Raw genomic sequence first — 13668 nt, 5'->3', positions numbered from 1 at the left:
GTGCCGGTGCAAACCGTTTAAAGTCGAGAACTCTTCTCCTTACACCCCTGCCACGCCCCTTTTTTATAATTATTTCCAAAAAAAACTCTTCCTCCTGTTGGTCCTGAGGCTTCTTTCGAGAATTCTTGATATTTCAGTCGAGATTCTTCCCAATTGCTAGTGAAAAAACCCCAAAACTCTGTTCCTTCCACCCCTGCCACGCCCCATTTACAAAGTCGTGAAGAGTCCTGACTATCCTGAGGCTTCTTTCAACATTATTTCTGCTTAAGTGCCAGTGCAAACCGCTAAAAGTTGAAAACTCTGTTCCTTACACCCCTGCCACGCCCCTTTTTTAAATTAATTTCAATAAAATATCGGCTTTTGGTATTCTCTTGTGAGTCACGAGGCTTCCTTCTAGATTATTTCTGCAAAAGTCCAGGCCAAACCGTGAAAAGTCGAGAACTCTTATCCTTACACCCCTGCCACGCCCCATTTACAAATTCCTGAACAGTCCCGAGACTTCCTTCAAGGCTTTTACTGCAAAATGACCGGTGCAAACCGTTAATAGTCAAGGAACTCTTCTCCCTACACCCCTGCCACGCCCCTTTTTTAAAATTCTTTTAAAAAATAACGCCTTTTTGCAATCTCCTGTGAGTCACGAGGCTTCCTTCAAGATTTCTTGATATTTTAGTTGAGGTTCTTCCTGTCAAAAATCCAATACTCAGTTCCTTACACCTCTGCCACGCCCCATTTTCAAATTCCTGAAGAGTCCCGAGGCTTCTTACTTGATTTTTTTTCCACAAAAGTATCGGTGCAAAACCGTTAAAAGTCGAGAACTCTTCTCCTTGCATCCCAGCCACGCCCCTTTATTTAAAATTCTGTGAAAAAAACTCGTCATTTAGCGATCTCACTGAACAAAATACGTTTAAATAACCCTTTCTCCAACGGAGAATGCATAAGAGGCGGTGAAAAGGCTCTTTATTTCCGTCACGAGCCCATTGTGCCGCTTTTTATTCAAATCCAGACTAAGACCGGCGCGGCAAGCGCTTATAAAAATGTCAGCGAAAATTAAAACTCTCTTTGGCAAACAACGAAAGAGTCAAAATCGGTCGTTCAATGGACTGGGGCGGGCGGGCGGGCGGCAATTACCATGTGTCAAGAGTTTGCACATGCTGTGCTTTTGAAGCAGAAAAGCGGTGGTGCTCTTTGAAAGGGCCACTACTACCACTACCACCACCACCACCACCACTGCCACTACACTCGCTCTGCTACTACTACTAGGCCTCCACGTGCTCGCCCGCCCGCCGCACGATCCCTCGGCGACACACCGCGCGGGCCACCGCACTCTCGCCCAAAATAGAAACACAATACGCTCTCCTGTCGCAAGATAAAATGAGCCGAAAAAATAAATCAAGGGGAGAACACAATTGAGTTGTTTTTGGTCGTAAATCCAAGATGGCGGCAGTCAGGGTTCAGCACCTAAAAATTAATAAAATGAAAATTTTATTTGCTGAGGTGATTCTCCAATAAATTAACTCAATTTTGGGTATTTTAATTATTCCCTAAAAATAATTAAAGGTTTTCCAACGGCCAGTTGAAACTTTCAGACGCGTTTTGTGAGAAAATGGTGAATTTGAGGAAAATTTGTTCAATAGGAGAAAAACTGGAAATTTAATCAGCTTTCTGAATTTAGGCAGTTTTTGTCGCTACTTAAAACTGCTGAATTTTAATCAGGCCAAACACACACCCCTTTCGAAAATCTGCAATTTTTTAAAAAATAAAAAATAACTTTCAAGACTCAAAAGAACTATTTTTTATCTTCTCACAATTAAATTTCCATAATTTTTCCCACCCCGGAAGTGCTCAATTAATTTCCTTTGCTAAAAATAGGGGGCGTAACCAGAAAAATTCAATTTTGTGAGAAAACAGGGCTTCCCTCTGGTATCACGAGGGTATGCATGTTCGGCTATTATAAATTATAAGGCAAGCGGTTTGCCTCTGGCCCCGGATAATTTGATACACACGAGAGGTGGTGAAAATCAATCTTGACCCGCATATATTAGGCCGCCGAGCTATCCATCCATCCATCCATCCTCTCAACTGATTCCGGTTTAAACACGTCAATATATATTGTGGCCGGCGCCGAGTAATGACGTGCTGCCTGCGTGATCAGAAAGAAATGATTCTTTCTCTCGGCTGCGCGTTGATAAGCGGTCGATTTTGTGCGGCGGCTCCATTGTTTTCATTTCCGTCCGTCACCGGGTGGGTAAAAATAGAAAGAATGAGAAAAAAAGAGCTGTCGGCGCTGACGCCGAGATTGTTTTTCGTCCGGAAGCAGCTCTTTTTTCTCGATATTTTCGCCTCGCCAGATAATTATTACAACAGTAATCAACGCTTATTAATGATTGAATCAACGTTGAAAATTTATTTTTTTTAACCATTAACAAGGATTTATTTATTCTTGCTGCGAACGCATGAAATGATTCCTTAGGATTCAAATGAAGCCAAAATTGGCTTTTTGAGACCAGTTGCATAAACCCTTAGTTATTGAAGCCGCCAACAGATGGCGCAACCACAGACTTTCTTAAAATTTTTGTTTTAAGCGGTTTTAAGGCATTTCCGCTGTGATTTCAGACTCAATTTAGCTATTTTGCTTTTTTTTAATTAATTTGCTATTTTTTGACGTGCTGAAAACCAAAATCGGTTCAGCCATTCGCCGTAGAAACGTTGGAAAAGATTTTTTTATTTCAAAAAATAGTTTTTCACGATTCTACGGCGATTGGCTGAACCGATTTTGGTTTTCAGCACGTCAAAAAATAGCAAATTAATTGAAGAATGCACAGTAGCTAGATTGAGTCTGAAATCGCAGCGGAAGTGCCTTAAAATCGAAAGTCTACGGTGGCGCCATCTGTTGGCGGTTTCGAACACTTACGGTTTATACAACTGGTGAATTCCAAATCTGTTTCGGACAGAAAAATTATTATTGTTTTACTCGTGTATCTGATCCGATTTTCAATATTCAATCTAGATGGCAGAGGGTGTTACGAAATAATCCTGAAAAAAACCCGCCATCATCATCATCAACGTCGCAATTTTAAATCCAGCTGCCGGCGTTCCCAGGCTATAAAAGAGATTTGATTCTTCCGGCTCGAGTTAATGTGATTGCCGGGGCGAATCGATACAGAGAATAAAAAAAATGCCGCGAACTCACTCAAAAACTGCTCCGTCTAATTTATTCTTTTTATGGTTTTACAACCGCGCTTCCCCATTTGATTATTTTTGTCGCCAAAGCTTGCGGAGGAGTAAACAAATGTGTTTTTGTGTCTTGTTTGCAGGTGCCTTCCCACCACCCGTGCCTCCACGTTCGGGTAACAAGAAGAAGCATTTGCAAGTGAAACTGGACTATTTACTCAAGACTCGTGCCTTAATCAACAACAACAACAACACCCAACACACGGTACACGTCATGTTGCCGTGACCCAGCTGCCAATGTATAATTAATTAATCGATTAATTACCACACACTGATTGTTAACGAAAACGGTCATTCTCATCGTCGAGTGGATGGACGGCCCCCGATCCGACGAACCACGCGCTCATCACCGACCCCACCCACCCCCTGCCCCGCCCCCTCACCCACCAAAAAGAAAGAAAGCCAAATAATAATGTCGATCGTTTCGTTCTGTGTACATAGTTGTGTAATTACTTTTTTCGAGCCCCCGACGCCCGCCCCCCTTCCATCGAATACAAATGTACAGACTTGCTACTTTATATATAATATTAAATTATATTTCCAAGTTTCGATGAGAGAGAAGAAGAAGAAGAAGAAGAAATGCCAAACGAACTCGATCCAACATTAACGGACATCCTTCTCAATGTCAACCTGCACCGCCACGTTTCCGACTTGTATAGCCAATAGCGTTACGCGCGTCACGCCCACTCAGCACCCCCCCACCCCATTAAATAATAAACTAAATATTCTTTGCCTTCCGACACACACACACACATACACAATTTCGGTCGAGAGCTGTGTCTTTTCTCCTAGCTCCCCAGCGAATTTCGGCAATAAAATGTGATAAACGCGCGGGTTGGCTTGATGTTGGGTCAAATTAAAACAAAAAGGCGCCTTACGACACGTCGTTTCGTCCGCTTCGACTTTTCCACACGGTACGGAGGGGATGATTATGTGTATAATTATAATTGTTACACACACCCACCTTTCTCACGGTCCTCTCCATCGCTAGCGTTGAATAACTGTAGTCTAGGCCCAGGGGGCAGCACCGGACAAAAGATGGCGGGAAACGGCCGCCATTTTGACGCCCCCTGGCAGCACACACACACACACAACACACTCTCACACACACACACACAGTTTTAAAAGATTTCTATAGGCTGCTTCGTCGTAGTGATTGAAGAAAATATAATAATATTTGGATACAGTTTTAAACAAACGAGAAGAAACCAATTCCGAATTTATAAGAAAAAGCGAAAGAAATCAGAGGAAAGCAAAAAGAGTTTTACCACACCCACACACGAACACACACACACACACACACACGAGTTATAAAAAGAGAATTATATTGTTATATAAAATCGTTATAGGGTGCAAATAATCCAAAGTTATTCTACCGATTAGGGGTTGCTATCACCAATTTCAATTGACAAGTATTAAAGTGTTAAATAAAATTTACATATAGTCATTTAAACGACACGCAAATATGAATTAGAAAGAAAAAACAGTAATGATGAAAAAGCAGGTTCTTGAAATTTGATAAAGAATGCTCAATCATTGATTAATTTCTAACCGCCAAGGGAACGATGAACATGAACACTCTCTCTATTGTAAAAAGAAGAAGAAGGAATAGAATCTCACTAGAAATTCATTTTTCCTGTTGTTATAAATTACCTTAACATGCGAGCACTTACTTCTACTTAAACCTAAAATTTTATCGGCAGCACTTTACATAAATATTTGAAACTACACTTGACCCGATTCATAAGTACACACACACACACACGAAACACACACACGAGTGAGCACTCACTACACACGGGGCTTAACGGAACTAATAGGCAATTTTTAAAAATAAAACGAAATTGCTGAGGATAAGAACCATTTTGTATTGAAGAAACGAATTAAGTAATTATTATTAATTATTATTATTACAGCGTAAAGGAATAAAGAAGAAAAAAACCAAATAGCGTACGTCTAGGGGTTATAAATGAGAGAGATGAGGAAATAGTTTAAGAGAACGAGAAAAAGAGGATTTATTACTAAAAGCCAGCCATATGCATGCCTTATAAATCAAGCTCATATCAATCTTAGAACAAGATTAAGAGAAAAGATGAAGACGATGAACAATTTTATACTCACGGTTAAAAACGAGAACAAATTATTCCTTCGAAATAGCGAATTCTCTTCTCTTTCAACAAACACACTCTATCTTAGTCATTATTCCATTGTTTTCTACCTCCTCGTTCTGAAATCTGAGAGACATACAAATCCTCCTCCTCTATCGGTTCAAAACAAAAATAAACAAAAAAAAATGAATTTCTACCACGCACCTTCGAATTTTGCCCCACACACTCACACACTCTTTACACACTCTCTTTTATGGTTGATATGAACGTAAAATTCTTATAAAATATGTAAAAAAATTAATTATACACACTGAATTGGCCTGTAGACAGTCCTCTCTCTTTCTAAAAATCCGCGGCAGCGGCTGGACGATGTGATTCAAAATTAAATAATTATTGCAATTCACACCGTGTACGTTTTCCAATCTATTTGTACAGTTTCGACGAACGCCATATCTCTCGAAGCAATTTTATCGTTTCTCTTCCTCCCTTCTCCCAGATAATACACCAGGTTTACAAGCCGTTAGGGTTCGAAGGGGCCAACGGATAGCGCCACTGTATACTTTCGTAATTAATTTAATTTTAAGGTACTTCCGCTGCGAATTCAGACTTGAATTTTGTACTGCGCATTCTTCGCTTAATTTTCTTTCTTTTGACGTGCTGAAAACCAAAATCGGTTCAGCCAATCGCCGTAGAATCGTGAAAAACTATTTTTGGGAATATAAAATCTTTTCCGACGATTCTACGGCGAATGGCTGGACCGATTTTGGTTTTCAGCCAGTCAAAAGAAAGGAAATTAAGTGAAGAATGCACATTGACAAGATTAAGTCTGAAATCGCAGCAGAAGTGCTTCAAAATTAAAAAACTACCAAAGTATACGGTGGCGCCATCTGTTGGCCCCTTCGAACACTAACTGAATAATAAGTTAGTTCCCCACACACACACACACGCGGACACTTTCGCCCACCCACCCGAGTAAAATGCCAAATATACCGGAGTTGATGTTCTTTTTAAGAAATTTCCAAATTGATCAGGAAAGAATTAAAAAAGGGTTCGGGAAAGAGTTGATATGAGGATAAAAATAAACAAACAGGATAAATTTACACATAGAAGGGAGCTTAAAACTGCCTTTTCCCACACCCCGAACAACCAGCGCGAGAGCGACACATTCTAATTAATTGTTGTTGACGATAAACGATACGAAAGAAAATTCTCTGACTATGGGCAGCCTTCTTTGATTGAGAGCAATACTAGCGCGCAGTGTACATGTGATTTACCACGACGAAATGTGTATATGAGAGCAAGTTTTAAGGGTTAAAAAAAGACAGCAATAAACGTTGTATAAAGTGCAGCAGCGCAGAAGCAGCAGTGTGTACGTTCGATTTTCAAAAATCACAAATTTTCTTTCGAGAATAAATAATTATTAATTATAATAGAGAGTTGTACGAATTAAGACGAAGATGCTGCTGACAGAGAGTTGATTGATTTGTATATGTCTGTACATGATTATCTTATATAATGCGAATCACTTGTAAATATGATTTTAATTGAGACGAATAAACAGAGTTATTTGTAAATAAGAGTAACGAGCCTGTTATGGATCTATAGACGAAAAAAACGTACGTTGAATTACATAGTTATAGTTTTAGCTTGGTATAGCGCGATCGATTTTCCTATAGTATGGCGGAGCGGGTTTTTCTTCCAGGAAAATTTGTGATTTTCAACTCAACGACAACAACATCAACCAACGTTTGTGAAACATTTGCCAACGAGTGTGGACGTAAATAATTTATAATAAATAAAATACAACACGCAAACAGACAAACACACACACAACACAAAACACACACACAACGGAATCTGTAATAAGACTAAGAATACATGCGAATGCTGATGAAAATGATGTTATTTTAACCCCCGTGTAAATATCAAATTACCACCACAAACACACACACCACTTGAGTTGTTCTCCCGTAATTTTCTCATGGTGAAAACTGTTTTTCTATAATGCTGTAAATTATCGTTTCTTTTTAAGATTACACTTGACTTTATCCTTGAGAAAAAAAACCTGTTTGATTTCAACTGAACACACAACTTATTGATATTTCAGCCGAGGTTCGTCCGTCAGAAATCAAAAACTCTGTTCCTTACACCCCTGCCACGCCCCATTTTCAAATTCCTGATGAGTCTTCAGGCTTCCTTCAAGATTTTATCTGCAAAAAGGCCGGTGCAAACCGTTCAAAGTCAAGAAATCCTATCCTTACACCCCTGAAACGCCCCTTTTTTAAAATTCTTTTCAAAAAATCAGGTCATTTTGTAGTCTTCTGTGAACAACGAGGCTTCATCCAAGAATTTTTCTGCAAAAGTGCTGGTGCAAACTGTAAAAAGGCAAACACTCTTCTCCTTACACCCCAGGCACACCCCTTTTTTAAATTCCTGAACAGTCCCGAGGCTTCCTTCAAGATTGTTTCTGCAAAAGTACCAGTACAAACCATTCAAAGTCGAGAACTCTGATACTTACACCCCTGCCACGCCCCTCTTTTAATTCTTTCCTAACAGTCACGTCATTTTGTGACCTTCTGTGAGTCACAATAGGCTTCCTTCAAGATTTTTTTCTGCAAAAGTGCAGGTCAAACCGTTAAAAGTCGAGAACTCTTATCCTTACACCCCAGCCACGCCCCTTTTTCAAATTCCTGAACAGTCCCGAGGCTTCCCTCAAGGCTTTTACTGCAAAAGTACCGGTAAAAACCGTTAAAAGTTAAGAACTCCTATCCTTACACCCCAGCCACGCCCCCTTTTTGAAAATTCTCTCCAAAAAACTCATCATCTTGTGACCTTCTGCGAGTCCCGAGGCTTCCTTCAAGGATTTCAAGGTGCGGTTCTGCAGATTAGTTCCGATTTCGCCCGGAAACTGTTTTAAATTGAGCGAATTAAAAGATCAAAAGAATTCTTCTTCAAAAGAAAACAAAGTAACAAAGTTGCAGCGGACAACAGCTTCAAAAAAAAGGTTCTCTGGTTCTCGTCTTGATATTCGTGCACTTGTACAGCTTGTTCATAGTTAATTTTTCTCGAGTGTGGTGTGCCGCGCGGCCCTAAAAATAGCTGCAGCGTGTGTTTGTAGACGCGTAAATGTCGGTCCGAGGTACAATTTTATAGCGTGGGCGGTCGTTGAGAGAAATGAGCCCCCGGCACACTTTATATTTACAACAACTAGTACCACATTGCTCCATAAAATTCGACTGCAGCAGCAGCCCAGCCAGGCAGCCAGCAGGCAGTGGACGGCCGCGCTTAACGACCCTGAGAAAAATTTGCACTCTGATGACTAATTTGGCCAAACGCGACCCACCGCCCACGCCCACCGCCCACTGCGCAACAGCAGCTGCGGCAGAGAGCTCTACTAGAGACTTTCAGCTTGGTTTCTTGTTGATTTTGTTCTTTTCTAGCTGGTTTGTAGGTTTTTTGTTGTTATTTCTATAATAACAGCTGATTGGCCTGGTAATTGACGAATTTACCACTAGATGGCACAGCAGGCTGATGGAAATGCAAAAAAAATACGCGGGAATGAAATTATTAGGCCGGCACGCCTCTTTTTCGACCCTTCTGATTGGCCGCTGGACTGTCTCCTGATTGGCCGCCATTATTTCGACTTCTGACCGGCGGGAAAACCAACACAGATCGCAACCTAGCTCCCAGTGGGAATTTGGACTGCGCAGAAGGTTTTAATTTTGTTCACGCATGCGCAGTAATGAGTTTCGGCCTCCCTGTGAGATGAAGAAGCGATCTGAACATACTGCGCATGCTTAAGATGCGCACAAGGTTACTGCGCAGCTTCAAAGTGGGTGAATTTTCCAGCAACTATAAAAAGTTAATATAAGCTCCTTGAAAACTTCTATTATTTCGACGCCATATTGAATTCTGAACGGCAAAAATCAACAATGATCGCAATCCAGGCCCTGGTGGAAATTACGACTGCGCAGAAGGTTTCAATTTTGTTCACGCATGCGCAGTAGTGAGTTTCAGCCTCTCTGTGAGATGAAGAAGCGATCTGAACATACTGCGCACGCTTAAGATGCGCACAAGTTTACTGCGCAGCTTCGAAATGGGCGAATATTCAAACAACGATAAATTTCGATGCCATATTGACCGGGAATCTCCCTTTAAATGTTATAAAAAGCATTTTACAATAACAGAAAAGAAACAAATTAAAATTATCTTTTTTTTAAAGAAAGCGCAACTTTTAAAATATGGAAAATGAGGAAACTCAAATTTATTGTGCCATTTTTTGCACAATCTTAAATTGCAGACAAATTTTCTCCGAGTAAACAGCTTTATCGAGGGAGTTCCAAGCGTGAAAATTTGAAATGCGGCCAAAAGCGTGGAGCAGGATGCACTTCTTGCGTGTGCCTTGGGGGGAAGGGGGTAGAGGGATGAAGGCAGATGGATGAAGGAAAGAAAATTTGGCAGCAGCAGTAGGAGCAGAGTGGAGAGCCGCTCGCAGATAAGCCCGGGGACATTTTGATCGGGCGCGCGGCGCGCACAGAAAGAAAAAGACAAAGAGACACACGCGTCTTTATCAGTCGTCGGGGAATCAGTTTCTTTTGGAAATTCCTTCGCCTGCGGCGCACGCCGCCTAAATTATTAAAACGAGCAGGAAAAAGTCGGTGCGGTGCGGTGGTATGTATTTTTTGATTACATCGCACGACGCCGCCGCGGTCAATAATTAATATATTCCGAGGCACACGCTCCAGCGGCGGCATATTTCCCTTGATAGCACACCGCGCGCGCGCGCACGCGTCTATAAATATAGATATGACGAGCAAAAGCAAGCAGTGAGATGAGCTAGCACCCGAAAACACACGCCTGCCTTCTCTCAATATTTAAATCACTTAGCCAGGAAATTGACTTTGATGCAGCGGCTTGAGTGTAAAGAGTGCATCCAGCAGGAAATTCGGGAAATTCGACTCTTCTCTGCGTCACCGCTCAACTGGATATTAAATTTTAAAAAAGGACTTTCCCCGGAGAATCCTTTAACTCGCATACAGATCAGGTTCTTGGGATCATGTACAGTTAAAAAAACGGATATGTAGCGGTGGAAATTTTGGAGAAAATCTGCCTTAAAGTTAGCATTGTTTTAAATGGAGAATTCTCAACAGGAATTTTGCAATCACGATTTTTATTTGAATTTCCGCATTTTCCCAAAGAATGAGTCACACCGTAAGATAGATCTCGAGGAGAGGATTCCGAATCGTGTGAGAAAACATGGGCAAGCCATGGGAATTTCGGAGAAAACTGGCAAAAACCATCTGATTGGCACACAGAGGGGGCGTGGCACGCATTTTCCCGCTGTCGCTTCTCGCTTTGTTACATAAAATGGCCGAATTTAATTTTTCTGAGATGTGTTTTGACTAAATTAACTTAACTTTGGATCTTTTGATTTTTCCTAAAAATTATTATTGAAATTTTCAGACGAATTTTGTGCGAAAATGGCAAATTTGAGAAAAATTTGCTCAATAGGAAAAAAACTGGAAATTTAATCAGCTGTCTGAATTTAGGCAGTTTTTTACGCTATTTAAAACTGCTGAATTTTAATTAGGCCAAACACACACCCCTTTCGAACATTTGCAATTTTCAGAAAAATTAAAAAATAATCCCGCATAAAAAAATATCGCCTGAGAATGTTCTAAGAATAAACCGACTTCGCCCAGGATTAATCTAAAAAATTAATTATATATGAACTTATGATACGGTTTTTCGTGATACTGGATTAATCTGTAGATTAATTTAAGAGAATAACCTTAGAATGTTCCAGGATTATTCTGCCGGGCTTTGTTTCAAAAAGCTTTAAAGAATGATCTTAGAACATTCTCAGAATATACTTATGGATTAATCTTGGGATTGATCTAAGATTAATATTTAGCGTATCAAATCTTTACATAGGATTATTCTTTTCGGTTAATCTTGGAACATTCTTTGGTTATTCTAATATCATTTTAAGATCAACATAAAGTGCGACAAAAATTATTTCTAATATGTTCTTAATATTAACCTCGGATTGTTCCTAGAATATACCAAAATCGTTTATTATTGCGATTCATCTGGAATTATTTAAAAAATTACAAACTTCATTAAATGTAAAAAATATGCAAACTTTATTAGTTTTTAACCATATCACATATTACAGCTACAAAATTTTTTATTATACGATGCCAGCATTGCCGATCTTGAAGCCCAAACTGCAGAACTTTAACGGTTACATCTTTTTCAGTCGTGCAAAATATCTGCGGATGGCTTGAAGCTAAAAAAAGGGGAAGCGACTCATAGAAAAATATAAATAAAAGCTTATTTCAATTAGTTTTGCTTGGAAAATGGAAGGTTCAAGTATTAAAAGTGCATGCATAATATTTTTCCATTTTCCTTGCAAAGCCAATTGAATCAGAATGTGTAATAAAGCATGCCATTCTAAATTCTCGTAAGCGTAAAAGAAAAAATGTCACCGGTGATTTACATGGAAAAATTACATTTTTCCTCACCGATTTACAGTTTCCGCCACCCAAACTTATTTATGGGGTTCTAATTAATAACTTAAGGACTGGCGAGAATCCCATATATCAAAATATTGGTGGCGAAAACTGCATAAGTAGCGGCGAAAAGTGTAATTTTACCATAAAACCGTTGGATGTCAAAGTTGCGCGATCTATTCTAATTTCTTTGGACGCTAATCTATAAAATGGGACTTACCCTGTTAACCGCAAGATCCAGGCCATCCGTCCGAGTCCGCGGGACGTCCGTGATGTCCCATACTGGCGGCGTCCGGCGTCCTGCGTCCGTTAATAACTTTGATTTGAACGGCGGTTGACCGTTGACGCGTTAGACAAAGAGAGCGAAGCAGGATTTTGTAAGTCTCTTGCTGCTGCTGCTCGCCAGTCCTGCTGCCACCGCCCGTCGCCCCTCCCCCGCTCCACAACAGAGGCAGGCAGCAGGCATTCCATGCAAGTGCGTGCATGCATGTGCAGCCGCCGCAACCACGCGCACACTAAAATCGCCCTTTTAACCCTTTTTGTCCTTCTGACCTTTCTTTCAAATTTGCCCGGTTGTCGGTAGCATTAATTAAGACTCTTTGTGTTAAGAAATTAATTTATTCAATCGCATTTATGATTTTTACCCTTTTTAATCTGGGCAGATTCTTTGAAAAATAAAGGCATCATAATTTTTTGTTAAGATAATGAAAAATTTGTTAGGTTTTAATATAAAAATTGAATCCATCGCATTAATTAAAAAAATATTTGCGAGAAAAAATATTTTTTGTGATAACGATTTCAAAATATTTAACAATATGGCAGTTCATTTTCTTGATTAAATTATGTTTCGTACTTATTTTTGTGTTTTTAATTGTAAGAAAAATATAAGTTCTTCTCTTTTCGGGTTTTTAAAGAATATTCTAGGAATATTAAAAAAATATTTAGAATTAATCTCAGAATGATCCATAGAATAATCTGGGGATATTCTATTAACTATATTCAAATTTCCCCTTTGGGATTATTTTAGGGATATTCTTGTAAATTAATCTCTAGATTGACTTTAAAACATTTTAAGATTAATCTGGATTCATTCTAAGAAAATTCCAAAAATTATTTTTTTGGATTAATCTCAGAATGATCTAAAGAATAATCTAAGGATATATTTTTTAGATTAATCTCTAGATTGATCTTAAACATTCTTAGGTTAATCTCAATTAATACAGGATTAATCCTGGATCAATTTTTTGGATTAATTTTTTCTGGTAAATTTTGATTAATCTAAGATTATTCCGGATATTCCTGGGTTATATTTTTTTATGCGGGAACTTTCAAGGCTCAAAAGCACTATATTTTATCTTCTCTCAATTAAATTTTCATAATTTTTCTCACCACGAAAGCAATTAATTTCCTTTGCTCAAAAAAGGGGGCGTAACCTGTAAAATTCGATTAGCTTTTCATGAAATACAATTTTTTAAATAAATAAATCACTGCCGTTTCAGCTTAAAATGATCACGATGATCCAATTTTCATAAATGGCATTTCTCTCTCATTCCCTCTCTTTGCCTTTTTTCACTCCTTTTCAATTTGCGCGGCGTCTCGTGTGCTCAGCTCAGCAGTTTCGCGATAAATGCGGGGATCAAGAGCAGCCGCAGCTTCGCAGTGGCTCTCGACCGGTCGGCCGGCCACAAAAATTGATTGCAACATAGAGCATCTTGTGTGTCCTCAACGCTAACAAATGGACTTTTTCAGCCAGAAATGACGTGTGCGTTTCGCCCTCTGACAGAGAGCGGCAATAAATCGCGCTCCGATAGCCA

The 13668-nt window shown here is 39.6% G+C and overlaps 1 protein-coding gene across 7 annotated transcripts in view; it reads left to right on the top strand.

The window, feature by feature from the left end:
• Positions 1-4087, top strand: part of shakB (shaking B) — a 139086-nt gene extending 134999 nt beyond the window's left edge. For all 7 annotated transcript variants that reach the window (XM_065476868.1, XM_065476865.1, XM_065476869.1 and 4 more), the window contains one exon: positions 3315-4087. The gene's annotated coding sequence lies outside the window, so the exon portion shown is untranslated. The remainder of the gene's footprint in view (positions 1-3314) is intronic.
• Positions 4088-13668: the final 9581 nt, after the last annotated feature.

Source organism: Cloeon dipterum, chromosome 1 (assembly GCF_949628265.1).
Source record: "Cloeon dipterum chromosome 1, ieCloDipt1.1, whole genome shotgun sequence".
NCBI classification, from domain to species: Eukaryota; Metazoa; Arthropoda; class Insecta; order Ephemeroptera; family Baetidae; genus Cloeon; species Cloeon dipterum.
This window is presented reverse-complemented; position numbering and strand designations above follow the sequence as displayed.